The sequence below is a fragment of the Penaeus monodon genome, chromosome 4, assembly GCF_015228065.2.
Source record: "Penaeus monodon isolate SGIC_2016 chromosome 4, NSTDA_Pmon_1, whole genome shotgun sequence".
Classification (NCBI taxonomy): Eukaryota; Metazoa; Arthropoda; class Malacostraca; order Decapoda; family Penaeidae; genus Penaeus; species Penaeus monodon.
The window spans coordinates 20939230-20956573 of NC_051389.1; the positions used below are offsets into that span (position 1 = coordinate 20939230).

The window sequence follows — 17344 nt, forward strand, 5'->3', positions numbered from 1 at the left end:
ATTTTAAAAGAAACTAGTGTGTGTAGTTAAACATATATATAGTTTTTGGTCAAGGAAAGGAAAGATGCAAGTTTATCTGGCGAACACTCCTCACCAGAGGCAGCGGAAGTGGGGGGGGGGGACAGACGGCGGCGCTAAACCGGGAAATTTAGTAAAGAAATTTCCAAAATTTTAGTTCCAAAACGTAAGAAACGGCCCGATGGTCAAAGGGTACGATCTTCGTTGGGGTCAAAGACCCAGTCAGGCCCCCCTTTTTCAGCCTTGAAGAATGAGAAATTTAAAAATATATCAATTCCCCACCAAATGGCAAGCCCCCTGTAGTAAAAGTCAAACCTTCTCGGTTAACCATTTTAAAATAAGCCGTTTTTTTTTTTAACCATATAACATAAAGCATAAAGTGTTTGTATATCAGGAAATTGAGTAAAAAATTTTTTGAAAACGACAAAAAAAGATTTCTAGAAATACTTTGTTATTTGTTGGAAATCTGAAATTGCTTCTAGTTTGGGAAATTTAAAAAAGATTTTGGATAATGGAAAATAGAATTAAAAAAAAAATTAATAAAAATAAACAACAACATTATAAAAATAAATTTCTTAACTAGCGCGGTTTCGAAATTGGGGGGCATGTGCCCAAATGTCCAGAATATAAAACATATATAATTTTTTCATTTGCCCGAATAGGGAATTTAAAAAATTGGCAGATATAAAAAAAACAAATTTAAAGATAAAATTACATTAGGACTAATTAATATAAAAATAATACAATAACCTAACCAAAACAAAATTTTCAGACATAATTAGAACTTCAGTGATAAAGCAACCAAAAATAATGCTGCAAAAACAAAAATGATATGACAAAAGTAACAGCAAAACAATAAAAAAAGTTAGTAAAGGGGAAATAATAGCAGCAACAACGTAAATTATTAGTAATAGTTATAATGAAAAAAATGATGAAAATGATAATATTATAGTGAAACAAAAAATGATTAATGCGGCAATTAAATATTTAAAATAAATTTTCTGCTACGCAATCCTTAGATTTTCAATGTATATATGGTTAAAACTAAAAAAAAATCACGAGCACAAAATTTTTTCGATAAATGAAAACAAGTAAAAGATAAATAACATATTTAAAATTTTCTCACGCTATACGGGGCACGCAAACACTCCAGAATGCACATAAAAGAACACAGCTAAGAGAACTTTCTCCTTTTTTGAAAACAATGCAATGGCCCGATGGCTGGGGGTTTATTTTCGCTAGGGTGCGAGAGGGCCCCGGGGTTTAAATCCCGGTCAGCCTCCCTTTACCGTGCATGAAAAAGTGTGGTTTAGAGTCGACGCGAATTTTTGCAAACATTTCCCCAAAAAAAAATTATTAACAATTTAATGCGTTTGAGGCTTGAGAAAGAGAAATTAAATTTAATAATATACTTTCCGGGGAAAAACTAAAAAACACTGATGTGTTTAATCCCAATGCGAAATCTTATCAATGTTTATTTATTTAATTTCTTTTTTTTCTGGATAAATGTTTGTAATATGCGTTGTCAAGTTACATCGCGAAAAAAAACCCTTTTACCCGGGGTGAAAAAGGGAAAGGAAAAAACCGAACACTTCAAAATTGAAAATCATGGCAAGGCAAATAAAAAGGGAAAACATGAGTCATGATTCGTCCCCCCAAATTGCATTGATATCGGGGGATCAGCTTCAGGCGAACCCAGTCCCTTTCTTTTGGGCCGATGCAAAATGGCTGAAACCATTTTTTCATAAATTACCGCAAGGCAACCGTGAGTGAGCACCAAATAGTGGAGCAGCGGGCTGAGCACCATGCAAAAGGGGTTCCCGATAAATTAGGCGAGAGCGCCCTGTAATTGTGACCGAACCCCCGAGATCGTGGCCCCGCTTCTTTGTAGAAAAAGGGTTTCTTCTACAAATTTAAACACAGCATTTTTTTTTCTTAAAAGTACAAAGGGCCAAAAACCATGAAAAAAAATTTCCCAGCTCCCCATGGAGAAACAAAAGTTCCTTCATATACCCCGAACACCCTAGAATTTTAAAATTTTCACCCAAAACTTCCATCACTCTTTTTCCCACACTTTTATCATTTAACTTTTTCCCCTCTTGCATTAAATAAAAACCCTTATAATAAAACAAAAATCAGAAATAAGGTTACAACCCCAAAAATCTTTATTTAAAAGAAAACCCATATCACGTCACATTTGGTAAAAACCCCTAACCAATCACGGTGACTTCCCTACGGCTTAAAAAAAAACAAAAAAAAAAGGGGAAAAAGAAAAACATTTTTTTTTGTTTTGTAATAAAGTCAGGGTTTTTTAATAGTCCCTATTTTAAATATAATATTTTTTTTTTCGATGCACAAACACACACAAAATAAATTTATATATCCCCGCACCCCCCTTCTCTCTTTCTTTTCTCTCTTCCCCTCTCTTCTCTCTCCTTTTCCTCCCCTCTCTCATAATATTAATATAATATATATATATATAAATTATATTTAAAAAAATTTATTTATTTTTTTATATATTAATAATGATGAGCATGTCAGCTGGATAACAAACTTGATCGGTTTTTCTTTTTTTTTTTCTTTTTTTCATTCCTTGTCTGTATCTGCAAACCCTTTAAAACAACATGTTTGCTTCTTGTGATCAGCCGGTTTGGGGGAAACAGCAATTTAATTTTTACCTTAAGTTTACTGTATTTTTTTTTTAAGAAACCAGAAACTAAATTTACTTGCCCTGAGCATAATCAGCTGCACTTTACGTCTGATATACATAATTGTACAGCCTACACTGTACCAGCAATTTTGGGTTTCCAAACTGCAAAAGAAAAGCAACATGTCTGAACGAGGCAATATATTTTCCCCCAGTATGTGCTGAAACTTTAATACATTTTAACTCCCCAAAAATGAATCCCCCCCCCCACCCTATACTATTTTAAAATCCCCTCAGAGAGAAAGGGTTTTGTTTCCCTTTTTTTGTTTAAGTTACGGGAGTTGGAAGAAGTTTCCCCCCACGATATGACTAACCAGTGAAAAGTTTGTTCTCACTGCAAAGTGCTCAGTTCTCCGATTTTGTTGTGTATGTGCAATAAACTGACTTCCATAATAGATGATGAGTTTGTGTGTGTGTGTGTGGTGGTGTGGTGGGTGTGTGTGCGTGAGTGGGGGGGAAGTGTGGTGAGTGAAAAGGGGAAAAGGGGTGGGGGATGTGTGTGTGTGCGTGTGCGTGTGTTTATGTGTGTGTGCGTTGCGTGGTGTGTGTTGTGGTGTGTGTGGTGGGGCGTGCGTGGTGGGTTTCGTGCGTGCGTGCGTGTGTCGTGCTGCGTGGTACGGCTGCGGCGTGCGCGTGCGTGGAAGGCGTGGGTTTAATGCCGGTAGTGTAAGGTATGTATTGACATTTTGGGAAGTGCGCGGTATGTGAGGCGTACGTGATTGCATTATTGGTACGGCATATTCGTTTTCCCCCTTTGCCATGGGATTACTCAAGCTCTCCAAACCCCCCCAAACAATTACATCGCTAACATGAACACATCTATTAATCTGCATTCCTGATAAGTGCATACGATCAAGTTTAGCCAGTATTTTGGGAGACAAAACGAATTTGATTTTTAAAATACTTTGACTTCTTTTCAATAAATTCCCGAGTACTTTATAATGTTCATCAAAAATGATTTTAAACTAAAGCTTTAATTTTTAAGCTTGTTTATTTTTTTCGTTCGCTGTTTTTCTCCCCTGCCGTATAATTCTTCAAGTTTTTACCGACCTCCCGGCTTCTTTTTTTCCCAACATTCTCAGACACTAACCCTCCAAAGGCATCCCCTTTTTACGTCCCCCCCACGCAATTTTTCTACGCCTGGCCATTTGTTTGTCAACCCTGAAGCCGTTCTTTTCTTGAGCCCCATTGTTTCCCCCATTTCAACTTTCACCCCCCCCACATTCCTTTTTACCCCCCTTTTTCTATACATAAACCCTTAAAACATAAGTCTTTGGTAAGAATCTGTACAGTATTCCCATGTGCGACTGTGCTTTACTTTTAGCCTTCCCCGGGCCTGAGTCAAACTTTTGTGTCGATTTTACTTACAAAACAACTACTTATCAGTTGGGATGGAACTGGTCGCCCCAAATTCTAGGTTACTTTTAATTCTCGCAGTTTATTTAGAAGTATGCTTACGCTGTTGCCTCCATTTTTCAAAAAAAATTTAATGGGGTTTTAATCGATTTGTGGGAGAGGAAATCAACATCAATAGGCTAAGAATTTGGCCCTCGATCAGCCACCTTCCCCGGGTATCAACTCAATGCTCCCAAAGGGGGGAAAGGGGGGGTTCCCAAATGCTAAAATCCCCACTGTTTGCATGTATAAAATTTGGGTTTATGTAGATTTGGTGTAAAAAAAGAGGTTTCTCCACTCTCAGAATGCCCAATTCCCCAGTTGTACTAAAGATTTGTACAATTTTTAGAGCTTTAGTGAGTCCAATATCCAGAGAACACGGGAGTTGGGGAGAAAAGCTCAATCCATGACAAGTTCATTACAAATAAGTCTTTGGGGAAGTGGTAAAGCCGCAGAAGTGTGTACTATGCACCCAAAACAGGGGAGAAAAAACCCTAAAACAAAGCAAATTTTGCGCACCACTTTGAGGTTTTTTGAGGCACCCAGTAAACTTAGATTTAAAAAATTTAAAACCCAGTAGAACTTAGACGTTTTAAATGTATATTTTCTGATAAAAATAAAAGTCCTGACATATTTTAGTTTTCCCCTTCCATCTCAGTTAAAAAGCCCCTTTAGATAATTACCTTGCTCAAACGATTTAAACCAAAAAATGCAATTACAAAACTCCAATGTCCTCTTTTTCGCAAACCCTTTCAGTCCTACTTACTTTATCTTTTATTTTGATATACTCTTTACTCAAGCCCTTTTAATCAGCGTTCATAGTGAAAAACATTTAAAAAAAGAGTTACTGTTTCCCATAAAATTTTATCCCTTTTTGACCCTCACAGTCAGTTTTTTTTATCTTTGTCAAATTTAAACCCATAGCAGAATCTATCTGTTTTAAGACTACCCCTTTTTCCCCTTTATCTACAGGTTAGAGTGCCCCAGATAGCAATGGGGAAAGAGCCCAAACTTCAAAGTCTTGTGATGTCGAGCAATGGAATTTCCGTTTTTTGGCCCTTTTTGTTGGTTCGTTTTTAGATTTATAATACGGGTACCCCCTTTTTTATATTATTTTTACTGTTAAAGTTATTTAACTAAAAAGTAGTGGGAGCAGAATTTAAAAAAAATATGGTGTTTCCCTGAAAAACATTGTTCAGAAAGCTGTCGATATCGACAAAGGGGTACAAACAGAAAAAATTATTAAAATGCTGGGTATTTTTAAATTCCTTACACAAGAATATTTAGAAAGCATGAGAAGGGTACTTAAAAAAGGAAACCCACTTTATGGGATATCAAATTTTCACAGGTCATGGATAAAAAGGGGAAAACGAAAGGATGTGTGTGTGTGTGTGTGGGTGTGTGGTGCGCGTTCGTGCGTGCGTGCGTGCGTGTGCGTGCGTGCGTGCGTGCGTGTGTGTGTGTGGTGTGTGTGTGTGTGTTTGGGGCGCACGTGTGCATACATAATAGAAAGGGAAGAAAAAATTATGGTAAAAACCCGACGAGAGTGTCAACAAACAGTTACTTTAATGAAAAAGAAGAAAAGAAATATAACGATGTAAATGAGAAATACCTACTTTCACATTTGTAGAAAGAGCAATTTTTTTTTAGTTTTTGAGCAATACCATAAAATTTATATCCCAATTTTTTATGATATTGACAAAAGGGCCCCGGGGTTTGAACCGGGCCCTCTCGCACCCCAAGCGGAATCTACCCCTAGACCTCAGGGGGTTTTTTACAGAGAACTGGAAAGAGAAAAATTAACCTAGAAAGTAAGCTCCAAAGTATACAGAAAATTCAGTTCTTTGATTCTTTTTTTGGCAACTCGGATGTTTTTATTTTTTTTGCAATCAGGGCTCAATATCGCTATTGAGAGAATGACAACCCGAAAAATAATCATATGAAAAAGAAGACTTTTATAATATACCAATAACATTAGGGACATACAAAAGGAATATTTTTTGGTTTTCCCCGTAACCCCTTTCGACCAAGCATTCATTTATATATCAGACAAAAAAAAAAAAAAGAAAAAACCTTAAACCCTAAAAAAAACCGGCTAAAAAAAGAAAAGGAGACCTTTAAAACTAAAAATGAGATTTTTGGAAAACTTTAAAATTTCTGTTTATTGTTTTTTGTTTTTAATAAATTTTAAGTGATATTTATTTTCGGTTCAGGCCTTTGGGGGAAAAAAACGTCTCGGGTTAACACCAAACCCCCCAAAACCTGTGAACCTAAGCCTAATTCAGAAACATTTACCCAGTCCGTCACACGGATGTATGTATGTTTGGGTTGTGTGTGTGTGTGTGTGTTGTGTGTGTGGTGTGGGTGTGGGTGTGTGTGGTGCGTGCGTGCGTGGTGTGGTTTTGGGGAGGTGTTGTGTTTGTGTGGGGTGTGGTGTGGGTTTTTTGTTGGGGTGTGTGGGTGTGTTGTGTTGTGTGGTGTTGAAAGTTGATTGTTGGTGTTAGTGCGTGTAATTGGAAGAAAATACTTTACCCAAAAATGATTTTTACCTACGCCACCAATTCGGAATCAAGAAGCCTGTCAATAAATGGTAGGTCCCCAGGATAAGGCCTCCTAACAAAAAGCCGACCAGGATTTGAAAGCACCCCCCCCAAAACGAGAATAACCCCTAGCCATTGGCGATGTAAATGTAACTGAAACAGCCTGAAACTTTGATAAAACTTTTTTTAAATATTTATATATAAATTATATATATATATATATATATTATTTTAAAAAATATATATATAATAAAAATATATACATTTTAAAATAAAATTAAAATATATAATAAAATATATTATATATTTTATAATATTTTGTTATTGATGTATATTATATATTTAAAAATATACAGTAACATATGTGTGTGTGAAGTTTGCTTACAGTTTCAGGATGTTTTTCCCAGCTTATGTCGGCGATGGTTAGGGTATGTTTTCGCTTTTGGGGCGAGAGGTCCCGGGGTTTAAAACCCCGGCAGGCCCCCGTTGGGGGTCTTTATCCTAAATGACCATACAATTTTCGACCTGCCCCATTTGGATTTCAGAGGAAAATGTGTGGGGTAGGGAAGAAAAATCTTGGGGAGAAGATATTTACCCCTTTATGTTTAAATCGCACATCCCAAACCCCACAAACACACTTTCACCCAAAAACGTTATTCCCCTTTTCTCTCAAACAACCACTACATTCAGATTATGTGGACATGAGGTCGTTTTCTAAAGGAGGCTTGTTCGTGGTCTTTTTTTTGTCTGGGGAAAACCCCAAAAAAAAAATTTTTTCCAAGTCATAGACACTAAAAGAAAAAAAACACCTTTTTCTTTCCTTTAAAAAAAAAAAAATTTTTTCGTAAAAGAACAGAATATAAAAATTTTTTTAACATTCAATTTCAGCTTCATAATTCAAGGCCCTTTTTTCATTATTTTATTATCAAAGTTTTTTGTTTTTGACTGAACACAAAAATGCAGAGTAAGAAACCCGTGACAAGGAACAATGGGTGTTTAGGGGGATAGTTATATATTTGGTGTCAGTCTATCAGTATGATAATTTATGTCCCCATTCCGAAATCACCCGGGGACTGAAAAAGGGAAAACACAAAGAAAACTGACCTTTTTTTGTTTTTAATTAAGGGGTCTTAGTGCCTCAGAACTCTTGCTGAAAAGAAAGCGGATATGTAGGTGATTAGAGGTGAAAAATTTTTTCGAGGGAGTTGGGGTTTGATTTTCAAAGGGGAAAAGAAAATTGCTCATTATACATCTTTTCCTGAAATTTTATGATAATAATATATATAATATATATATATATTTATATATTATATAAAATATATGTGTGTGGTTTTGTGTGTGGGTGTGTATTATGAACAACAAATCTATTTTAAAATTAATATAATATATATATATAAAATATATAATTTTAATATAATTTAATATATATCATCATACATAAACTCAAACCCCCGCGCTTTTATATATATATATTATATATAATATATATATAAATATATTATGGTGTGTGTGGTGGGTGGGTGTGTGTGTGTTTTGTGTGTGTGTGTGATGGTTTGTTGTTTATATAAAAATATATTTATATAATATATATATATATATAATTATTATAATAACTTTTATATATATATATGATATATATATATAATTTAATATATATATTTTAAAATCTGTGTATATATAAATATATAATATATTATAATATATTTATATATATTACATTTAGGGATTTTACCAAAACATTATGCCACACCGTGTGTGTGTGCATAATATGTATATATGTATTAATATAATTAAAAATATATATATATAATATTTTATATAAAATATAAAATTTATATAATATATATATATATATTTTATAATTATTTTTGTGTGGGGGTGTGTGTGTGGGGTGGTGTGTGTGTGGGGTGTGTGTGTGTGGTATGTGTGTGTAGAGTGTTAGTGTGTGTGTGGGTGTGGTGGTTCCCCCAAAATAACATGTTAATATTACCCACATATATTCTATATATATTTTATATATTATATATATATATATATATTTATATATATTGGGTGTGGTGTGTGTTTTGTGTTTGTGTGTTGTGTATGGTAGTATATTAGTGATATAAATTTAAAAATGTAAAAATGGATGTATATATATATATATATATATATATTATTATTATAATATATATATATATATTCAAAGACAATCAAAAATAATTTAAATTGGCTGCGTATAACATAATGTTAAGCATACATACACAACCCCAACACACAACAACCCCCCACCACAACACACACACAACATATATATATATATATATTAATATATATATTAATATTATAATTTTATATATGTTGTATATATTATAATATATATATAATAATATATAAAATATATTAATATAGATATTTTTGAAAAAATCAAAAGTTTTACATGAGTACGGTTTTCTGTTTTTGTTACATTTTTTTTGTGTTTATTGGTTTAATTTGCTTTGCAAAAGTATGCTATATATAAATTTTGTGTATGTGTGGGGTTGTGGTGTTGGTGGGGGTTGTGGTGTTTGCCCCTGTGTGCCCTTGTCTGGTCTGATGTAATACGTGTAAAAATCTTACCTCGAAATCCATTTAGAGTTTAGTAAGTATATAAAAAATTATCGCTTTTCATAAGAATGCGAAGTAGGCGGGGCCAAAACGACCCCCTAAACTTGGTGAAAGTGAAGGGGTCACAGTCAAGACTTTCTTTTTTCAGTCTCGACACAGAACGCCTGAGGTCTAGGGAAATGATTCTCGCTTAGGGTCGGAGGTCCCGGGTTCAAATCCGGTCAGGCCCTTCTCCTTTGCCAATATCATCAGGAAATGGGAATTTGAGTCGATATGAAATTAATACATTTTAAAAATAACGAAAAATACTGCTTCTGCAAATGCTAATGTATGTATTTATTTTAAACATGGCTATGTAACTTTTCCTGGGTTTTATTCCTAATATTTATGTAATAGGGTTTCATTGCCTTCTATGATCTATCTTTAAGAAATGTTTCCTGTTTGGGTCTGATGGGGTAACATCATTTATATATATATATATATATATATATATATATATATATATATATACTATATAATATATAAAATATATATATTATATATATATGTAACATATATTTGCTATCCATCATCATCAAATAACGGTATGCTCATATTTGAGCGCCGTGGACCTCCTCACCATCCTTCGCCACTCAACTCCCGATCTTCGCTTTTCTTTCCATTACTCGAAAGCCCGCAAAAAAATCTTTGATTTTTGTCGCTCAGTCTTGTCTTGGTTTCCCTCTTCTTTTTCCAAATCACCATCCCTGTCAGCAAGTTTTTTTTCAGTACTTTTACTTCCCCATCACATGACCAATAAAACTTAGTTTCCCTTTATTAAAAGTCCAACAGCCGGCCCTTTACAATTTATTTTTCAGCACTTCACTTTCGTTTTCTTCTCTTCCAGTTAAAAAGTGGTACTCGTTTTGTAACACCACATTTTCAAAACTAATTGACGTTTTTTGTCTATCTTTCTTCGCCCCAACCTCAAAACCCATATGACGCAATGGGAAAACTAATAGTTCAATAACCTCAGCTTTGCCTAAGGAAATGCTTCGGTCTTTCCAGATGTTATTATGAGAGAAACTTGGCGTTTTTGGCAATGGTAATTCTTCTTTTTATCTCCGGTGAATCCTCATATGTATTAGTTAAAACAGCTCCAAGATGAGTGAACTCTTTCTGTATATATATGCAACCATTCTGTTGCATATATATACATATAAATATGTGTGTATTATATATATGAATATAAATATTAAAATATTATATTATAATATAATAATATATAGTGTGTGTGTGTGTGTGTGTGTGTGTGTGTGTGTGTGTGTGTGTGTGTGTGTGTTTTTGGGTGTGTGTGTGTGGTGTGTGGTGGGTGTGTGTATATGTGTGGTGTGTGGTGGGGGTGTGTGTGTGTGTGTGTGTGTGTGCGTGGGGTGCGTGCGTGCGTGCGTGCGTTCGTGTGTGTGTGTGTGTGTGTGTGCGCGCGCGCGCGCATATACCCCTAGACCATCAGAAATGAAACTGTAGAAAAGAAAAACAACGGTGTAAATGAAGTAATATACTACTGTCAGCATTTGCAGAAACAGTTATTTTTTAATGCATCATTTTTTCATATTGGCAATAAGAGGGCCTGACCTGAATTTGAACCCGGGACCTCTCACACCTTAAGCGAGAATCATCCCCAAGACCATTAGGCAATTCTTTATACAGAACTGGAGAGTGAAAGTTAGTCTAGACTGTAAGCTCTAAAGTCATACAGAAAAGGTCAGTTTTCCTTGTGATTTCCTTTTTGGCAACTCGGATGATTTTCTGCAAGCAGGACATCAATAATCACTACTGATAGTCTGACAACCAGAAATATAGACTCAAATAATATACAGACTATCTATACATATACCTATATACATGTATGCACATACACACGGAATATTTTAGTTCCTTTCTCGTATCTTACCGACTAATGTATTCATATATGTATCAGTCAACAAATAAGAAAAAAATCCCTAGAGTAAAACTTTGAAAATCGGCAGATAAGAGAAACGGAGAACAGGCAAGCTGACTAGGCCTTGGGCAAAAAATAAACTTTTCTGGACTACAACCAGTATCATAACGATTTGTGACCGTAAGCTACATTCAGTTAAACATACACCTATGTCCGTCAAACGCGCGCGCGCACGTGTGTGTGTATGCGTGTGTGTGTGTGTGTTTACATGTGCGCGCGTGTATACTGGAAAAAAATACTCTTACCAAGTATGAGTTCTTGCATATACCACCACAGTTTTTCGAAATCCAAAATAAGCACTGTCTATAAATGGTATGGTCATTTTTGGGTAAAAGAGATTCACGAACGAGGGCCTGACCGGGATTTGAACCCGGGACCTCTCGCACCCAAAGCGAGAATCATACCCCTAGACCATCAGGCCGATATAAATGTTACTGAAAGGAGTCTGATACTGTGAGCAAACTTTGGTCACACACGGACGCATACCGATACAAAACACACACACACACACACACACCCCAAAACACACACACACACACACAACCCCACACATATAAATATATATAAAATATATATATATATATATATATATTATATTATTTTATATATATATATATGTATACATACATAACTGTATATAAGGATAAAATATCTAGTGTATATATATGCTATAAAGTGTATATAATGGTATATATATATATTATATATATATTATTATTATATATATAATATATATATATAATATATATTATATATATATAATATATATAATAGATATATAATATATATATATATATATAATATATTATGTAAAATATATAACACAACTTGCGGTCACACACGGACGCATACGATACCATAATATAAAATATGTGTGTATATAATATATATATATATATATATTATATATATATATATATAATATATATATAATATATACTATATATATTATGTATATAAATGAACATATGTGTGTGTATATGTATACACATTTTATATAGTTTTTGGTCAATGGAAAAGGAAAGACGTGCAAGGTTTATCTGGCGATACACTCCTCACCAGAGGCAGCGGAAGTGGGCGGGGGACCGACGGCGGTCGCTAACCCGGAATGTGAGTGAAAGAATTTCAAATTTATAGTTTTAAAGCGTAAGAAAGGCCTTATGATCAAGGGAAACGATCTTCACTTGGGTGCAAGAGGCCCCAGTCAGGCCTCTTTTTCAGCCTGAAGAATGAGAAATTATAGGAACATATCAATCCTACCAAATGACAAGCCCCTCTGTCAGTTAATAGATGTCAATCCTTTCGGTCCAACCATTAAAGAATAACCCGTTTTTTTAACCACACTAAACATGCTGCATACAAGTGTTTGTATATCAAGGAAATTGAATAAAACATTGTTTGAAAACGAAGAAATAAAGATTTCTATGAAATTGCTTCATAGTTTGGGGATAATTGATTAAGATTTTGAATAATGGAACACTAGAATTAATAATATTAATAATAATCAACAAATTAAAAATAAATTCGTAACCAGCGCGATTCTCGATAGACTTGGAGGATGTGCCAAGTGTCTCAGACATATAAGACTATATATCATATTTTATCATTAGCCAGAAGTAGACATAAAATTCTTAGATTTTCAATGTATATATGGTTAAAACATAAAGTAAAAATCACAAACACAAAATTTTGTCGATAAACTAAATAACAAGTAAAAGATAAATAACATATTAACATATTCTCACAATTATACGGGGCCACGACAACCACTAACCAGAATGCACATAAAAGAACTACAGCTAAGAGTAACTCTCCTTTTAGACACTCATATGCAACGGCCTGATGGTCTAGGGGTATGATTCTCGCTTAGGGTGCGAGAGGTCCCGGGTTCAAAATCCCGGTCAGGCCCTCCTTTACCAGTGTCATGAAGAAAGTGTGGTTGAGAGTCGACGTGAACTTATGCAATACATTTCCGAAATTAATAAAAAAAACTTTATATATGCAAATGTTAATGCAGTTAAAGAACTTGAGAAAGAGAAATTAAATTAATAATATACTTACCAGGGATATAACTAAATGACACTGTATGTGTGTAATCCAATACGCAAGCATCTTATCTCTCCTACTGTTTATTTACTTGAATTTCTTTGAATATTTCTCTGGTATAATATGTTTAGTAATAGTGCGTTGTCAGACGTCTACCATCGCGAAAGAAACCCTTATACCGGCTTGTGAAAAGTGAAGTGAAAGTCCGATATTCACATTCAATATTGAAACATCATGACAAGGCAAATCAAAGGAAATCATGAGTCATGATTCGTCCCCTCAATTTAGCATTGATAACGGGAGTATCAGCTTCAGGCGAGCCGAGTCCGTTTCTTTCGGACCGATGCAAAAATGGAGCTGAACCTATTTTTGCATAAGTTACCGCTAGGCAACCGTGACGTGAGCACCAAATAAGTGGAGCAGCCGTGGCGTGAGCACTATGCAAAAGGGGTTCCTGATAAATTTAGTGCGAGAGCGCCCTGTAATTTGTGACCGCAGCCACCGAATCGTGTGCCATAGCTTCTTTGTAGAAGAGGTTGTTTTTTAAATTTAAACACAGTATTTTTTTTTCATTAACTTAAAAAGGCCCAATAACCATGAAAATTTTTTCCTAGCCCACAGGAGAAAAAAAATTTCCTTCAGATCCCACAAAACCCATAAAATTTGAAGTTTTTCCCCAGTCTTCCATCATTCTTTTCACGATCATTTTAAATATTTATTATTCCATATTTAATTTAATAAACCTTTATAATAAAAAAAAAGAGTCAGCTAGTAAGGTTAATCCCTCCAAAATATTTTCATTGAAAAAAAACCCAAATACACGTAAATTTTGGGGTAAAAACCCCGGGAACCAATCACGGGGATTCCGCTAGGGTTAAAAAAAAAAAAAAAAAAAAAAAAAAAAAAAAGGTGATAGAAAAAAACTTTTTTTTTTTTGGGGGTTTAGTAATAATTGCATGCTTATTAATGTCATATTTCAAATATCCCTTTATTTTGCGATGCACACAACACAACAAATTATATTTTGCCCTCTCTTCTTCTCTCTCTATTTCTCTCTCTTCTCTGTCTCTCCTCTCCCCTTCTATTCCTCTCTCTCTAAAATATTAATATATTTTAATAAATATTTATTATTTATAATTTATATATGATGAGCATAGTCGCTGGATAAAAATACTTTTTTGTGTTTTTTTTCCTTTTTTTTTTTCTTTTCTTTTCCGTACTGTTCTGTAAACCCTTTAAAGCAACTTCTTTTGCTTTTTGTGATACACCCGGGTTTGGGGGAATCAGAATTCAATTGCTCCTTTTAATTTTTCTGTATTTTATTGTTAAGAATTCCAGTATAACTATACCTTGCCATGGCAAAAAGTCACTGTCGATTTACAGTCTGCATTACATAATTTTACAGCCTACACGTACGAAGCAAGTTAGGGTTTCCCAAAACTGCAAAAGAGTAGAACTGTCTCAACGACGGGGAATTATATTTTGCCATCAGTCCTGTGCGAAATTGAATACTTTTAAAATCCAATAAGTGAAGTCCCCCCCCCCCCATCATACTATTTAAATCCCCTCAAGAGAAAGGGTTTTTGTTTCCCCCCCTTTTTTGTTCAAATTTGGGGTTGAAAATTCCCTCCACGATATGATAAAACCCTGTGAAAAGTTTTTTCTCACGCAAAGTGCTCAGTTCTCCCATTTGGGTTTGTATGTGCAAAAACTGACTTCCCTAAAAAGTGAGTTTGTGTGTGTGCGTGTTTTGGGTGTGTGGTGTGTGTGTGTGGTGTGTGGGGTGTGTGTGTGGTGTGTTGTGTGTGTGTGTGTGGTGTGGGTCGTGGTGTGTTTGGAAATGTGTGGTGATGGAAGAGTGGTGGGATGTGGTGGTGGTGTGCGTGTGTGTGTGTGGTGTGTGTGCGTTTGGGTTTTTGTGGTGGTGTGCGTGCTGCGTGCTGGGTGGGTGCGTGCGTGCGTGCGTACGTGCGTGCGTGTGTAAGTGCGCGCGTATGTGTAAGCGTATGTGATTGCATCATTGTAAGTGCGCCGTTGGCAAGCGTACGGGGGTTTCATCATTGTGTCGTGCAAGGCTTTTATTAACTTCCATATTCGTTCTTCCCCTAGCCATTGGGTTATCAAGCTCTCCAAACCCCACCAATAAATCTACATCCTAACTGAACACATCCTTAACTGCTATTCTGATAAGTTTATACATCAAGTTTACTGCCAGATTTTTAAGGGGACAAATCAAGAAAATTGATTAACACTACTGTTTACTTCTTTTTAAAAATTCCCGAGTACTTTTTAATCGTTTTATCAAAATGATTTAAAACTAAAGCTAATTCTTAAAATTGTTTATTTTATCGTTCGCTGTTTTCTCCCTCCGCCAGTATAATTTCTTCAACGTTTCACCGACCTCCAGTGCTTCTTTTTTCCCTAAACATTCTCAGACACGAAACCCATCCCATATGGCATCCCCTTTTCTTACGTCTCCCTTCACTGCAATTTTGCTATCGCCTGGCCATTCAGTGTGTCCATTACCCTAAAAGCCGTTCTTTTTCTTGAGCCATGCCATTTGTTTTCCTCATTCAACTTTCACCCCTCCCACATTCCTTTTACACCAACTTTCTCATACATACACTTAAGAATAAGTCTTTGTTTAAGAATACTGTACAGTATTCCACTACATGTGCGACTTGCTTCACTTTTAGCCCTCATCGGCCCATGAGTCAATCTTGTGTGTCCGATTCTTAGCCTTACAAACAAACTATTATCAGTTGGATGGGACACTGGTCGCCCAACTTCTATGGTTACCTCTAATCTCTCGCATTTTATTTCAGAAGGTATGCTTACGCTGTTGCTCCATTTATACTAAAGACAACTTCTAATGCTGGGTTTCAAGTCGTTTTGTGGAGAGGAAATCAAGCATCACTAGGAAAGCATTGGCCTCCGATCAGCTCACTCATGTCCCTGGATATCAACAATCAATGCTCCAAAGGGGAATGGGGGAGTTCCAACTGCTAAAATCCTACTGTTGTGTCATGTAGTAATTAGGTTCATGTAGTATTGGTAATGAAAGAGGTGGTTCTCCACTCTCAGAAGCAACAATTCCACAGTTTAATACTGAAAGCATTGTACAGATTCTTAGAGCTTCATTATGAGTCCAATATCCAGAGAACACTGGGAGTTGGAGATGAATAAGCTCACATCCATAGACAAGTTCATTACAAATAAGTGCTTGGTGAAGTGGTAAAGCCGCAGAAGTGTTGTACTATATGCAGCCAAGACAGGAGAGAAAGAACCATAAATACAAAGCAATTATGCAGCATTCACCTTTGAGTGTTTGTTGTGAGGCACCCATGTAAGCTTAGATTTAAAAATTAAACCCAAGTATGAACTTATGAACGTTTGAAATGTATATTTCATGATAACAATAAAAGTCCATGACATATTTCAGTTTTCCAGCTTCCATCTCAGTTAAGAGCCCTTTGAGATAATTACCTGCTAAAGCGATTAATATCCAAAAAAAGCAATTACAACACTCCAATGTCCCCTTTTTCGCAACCCTTTCAGTCCTACTTTACTTTATCTTCTATATTTGATATACTCTTTACTTCAAGCCTTAGTAATCAGCGTTCATAGTGAAAATCATTTAAGAAAATGAGTTACTGTTAACCCATAAATTCTATCCTTTTGACCTCTCACAGTACAGTTTATTATCTTTGTCTAATTAAAACCCATATGCAGAATCTATCTGTTTCAAGAAATATCCACTTTCCTCTTTATCATAACTAGGTCTAGAGTGCACAGCAGATAGCAAGGGCAAAAGCCAATCTTCAAAGTCTTGTGATGCAGAGCAATGGAATTGCCGTTTCTTTGGCCTTTGTAGTTGGTTCGTTGTAGATTTCATAACTACGGATACCCCCTTTTCTATTATTTATTTCTACTGTAAAGTTTGAACTAAAATGTAGTGGTAGCAGTTAATTTAAAATATATGGATGTTTCCCTGAAAAACATGATTGCAAACGCGTCATATCGAAAGGAATGTAGCAAACAGAAGAATTATATAAAATGCGGATATGTTTC

General features: G+C 35.2%; 2 non-coding genes across 2 annotated transcripts; one reads left to right on the forward strand and one right to left on the reverse strand.

The window, feature by feature from the left end:
* Window positions 1–11576: 11576 nt before the first annotated feature.
* Trnap-ugg lies at window positions 11577–11648 on the reverse strand. Its single transcript has one exon. It is a non-coding gene; the product is annotated as a tRNA-Pro (tRNA).
* A 1415-nt stretch (window positions 11649–13063) lies between these two features.
* Trnap-agg lies at window positions 13064–13136 on the forward strand. The gene has a single exon. It is a non-coding gene; the product is annotated as a tRNA-Pro (tRNA).
* Window positions 13137–17344: the final 4208 nt, after the last annotated feature.